Source organism: Nesoenas mayeri, assembly GCF_963082525.1.
Source record: "Nesoenas mayeri genome assembly, chromosome: 2".
NCBI lineage: Eukaryota > Metazoa > Chordata > Aves > Columbiformes > Columbidae > Nesoenas > Nesoenas mayeri.
In genome coordinates, this window is record NC_137543.1 from 94,988,554 (window position 1) to 94,992,089 (window position 3,536).

The following is a 3,536-nucleotide window of genomic DNA, read 5'->3' on the forward strand; positions in this document are numbered from 1 at the left end:
AGAATTATTAAAGCCATATAATATTAAATGCGATGGTAATTAGATAAACTACAGTAACTGCCAAACTGTGATTTTTGAAGACTGTTGTTCGTCACTGGCTTTTTCTTTTCTGGTGGCGGACAGACTGTCTTCTCTGTTCTGCAGCCACTGCCACTGCATGAATATGGCCTCTTTTCATGGAGGGAATTTGTTTCTGCTCATTTAATTGCTTTCAACCCATCTCATTTATTTTCTTACTGCAAGGCTCTCAGTTGCCCTCATGTTAAGAGTATTTGGAAGACCATATATGGCCTGCAGAGGCTTGGGGTCACACAGCATCGCTTGGGGTGGTGGAGCTTCTAGGAAGAGAGAGACTGCTCTGCAGGGAGGGCACAGGTTTGATTTGGAGACTAGCTCAGGTTGTCCTTTTGAATAAGCCTAGAAACATTTGATACAAGAACATACCCAAACAATTTTGGACTTGAGGTCCTTGGATGTTTTAGAGGTGTTATGGAGGCAAAACTAGGCCTGCACTTACTGAAATCTTTAACATATCGTTTTACAAGGGAAATCTCCCAAAGTCTGATTTGCTCTTTTAGCTGTTTTCATAGACACATCACTTGTGTGCTACCGCTATGCTTTGCCTTATTAATAAATTCCTGGTATAAGGAAGGCCTGATAGTTAATACCATTAAATCCAAACCAAATGTTAATTCGGATGCATATTTAACATTGTTTAATCCCTGTTTGAGATCAGCAGTTTGAGTTTTTTTCAGAAATTTTGTACTCACCTGCCTGTGAAGTGTGGATTCTCTGCAATGAACATGAACAGAATAACCTCCCATGCAACGGTACAAGAAAGCCCTCTGGGGAAGGCTCTTTCACCACTGGTTTATGTGGTTAAAATGGGAGTAATACAAAACTAATCAACCTCAAGAAAACATTGAAGATATGAATGATTGCTCATATGAGCCTGCCAGCCTTCTTGGTGTGTTTTCCATAGACTTAAGGGGTCAAAACAGACAGGACAGAGCAAGACTCTTTTATAAAGAGTGACAACAGTACTTCTTTTGGCTTTTAGTAATTTTTTTCTAGAGTCAGAAATGAGTGAGTGCACAGTCTCAATTCTGACTGAGTCTCACACTGTTAGTGATAAGTGGCATTTTAACTGATATTGAAGCAAGGACAGAAACTAACATTTAAGAGCAAGTAAGAAAGACAGAAATTAGGAGAACAATGAAGAAAAATGCTAAAACAGTAGTTCAGAAAAGAACATAGTGTGGGGGGAAATTATTTTAGACCAGAACTGTAGAATAAGTACTTGACCACAGACTGAAAATTGGAAAAGCTGCTATTCCTTGTCAGACCAGCTTGATTTTGAGTCTAAGCTGCTGAGCGACAATTTTCCTCTAGTCTGATCCGGTGTCTTTTAATTAACCAGGGTGGTCATCCACATCTTTGAGATTTTGATGTGAGCAGGAGCTCGTCTCTGTTGATTTGCTTGACACTCTGTGTGGAGAAAGAATCAGCTGCTACTGGTGATCCCAGGGCTGATTTGTCTGCATCTTCCACTGGAAATGTTTCTGTAAACGAAGTAAGCTGTGCAAGGAGGCACCTAGTCTAATTGAAGCATTAGGTCTGTGCAGTAGGTGGTACGCAGGTGGTTTTTTGTCAGCTCATAGTTTATTTGTGACAGATGCAGGGTTTTGATGGATGTAGGCAGTGGAGCTGAATGGAAGAAACATTACGTGCTGGTGCGTAGTGCAGCTGTGCAATTTAGGGTGCTGGTCAGGATCCTGACCTGGGTGATACAGCTGAGTCACTGGTTATGTTACCCCCCACCTTTGTAGCTCCTCGCTAGAGTGGTTTCAGCACAGTTGTGCTGAGTGGTGTCACAGAGCATAGCTGTCAGAATCACCTGCTAGAATCTATCATTTTTGAGAGTCTGCCAACATTTTCTGTGGATAGATATAACAAGCATATTCCCATCCTTGCCAGAAGCCCACTAGTGAACTGAAATTGTACAAGGTTTCGCTGATAAAGCCGTAGCAGTACAGTCCATGTGAGAAATGAAGTTCGGACTGTCAGATGATCTCCTCGCTAACTCACCTCTCTAAACACCAAAAAGCCAAAGTAGCCTCACCCCGACCACCAAGAAATGTTGCAGTACCACTTCTGTTAGCCATGCCAGCAATGTTCAGCAACAGCTCAGGCAATGTACGTGTTGGAGATGTGTTTTCTCTCCATCCTTTCCCACTGAACGGGATGGACCAGCGCTATGGCTTCTGCTGAGATGCTGCAGCTCCTTCAACCCCAGCTCACCAGACAGGCCAGCAGTTCCCTTCCCTCTCTTTCTCCTTTTCCCTCTCATTAAGCCAGTGTGGTAGCTGTCATCTCAGCTCAGCTGTACATCAGAAAAGATAGTACACAGTTTTGGCAGCAACCTGAGCCGAAAGGAAGGATTTTGCAGGCAGAATTGGAGTCTTGGGGAGTGAGTTTGAATGATGCCATCACAGAAGAAGAAAGACTCTTTTTCCGGTGCATGGTTTTTGCCAACCAAAAGCAAGGATGTGAATTTTAATATAGATGGGTAATCAACCTGGCAATGTTTCAGAATGCTTGGGTAGGTCTTGCCCCATCTGGGAAAGATTTAAATCTAATTAGAAATCAGAGCTGGGAGGAAATCTTTCTGTCCATGAGAATTTCAAAGATCTCAAAAAAAGTCTCATGCTGTAATGGGAAGAAAACTTGAAAAACTGAGATACAATTAAAATCAGATAATAAGTAAAAATGTTTTCTAAAACTGTACAACAAAGCCTATAGCTCTTTATTCTAACTAGAAGATAGTTTCATTTCAAACCAAAATTCATTTACATTACAGCATTTTTTAAGTAGACCTTCACTAAATGTTTGAAGCAAACTTTTGTTTTCAGCCCAGCAAATGGATTGATTTTTTTTCTTAATAGTACTGGGAAAATACTTGCAAATAAATTTCTGCAGTTTTCCACAGCCATAAATGTATTCAAACAGTTTTCACTTGACCAGATTCAGATTTGAAAACAAGCATTTTCTAATGTAAATTTTGCTTGAAAAATTCCTTCTATTGGAAACCATTCTATTGGAAACCATTAATTCTTACTTAATTTTGACGCAAGGGCAACAGTGACTGTGTAGCTTATCTCAATTTTAGTTGCACTAGCCTTATAGGGGAGCATTACTAAGGTTTTTCCACTTCAGGAGCTGAATAAGTTGTGACCGATGATGTTGTTTTAGTCACCCTAGCTGTATGATCTCATGGTTATTCCATGTTTTTCTAACATGTCTGTTGTACCAAAGAGATTATGTATCATTATTGCAGTAGCTATTTCACATTTCTAAGAACATGTAACATTCATTCATAAATACAAGGAGAACAAAAGACAGAAGAACCAGCATTATATTCCATATCTACCACACGGAGCCTGCAAGTCAAAAAACACGTATAAAAAGGAAACCAAAGCAGATTAACAGACGTAAAATCATTATGCATTCATAAGAAAAAATCAGAGTAGGCAGAG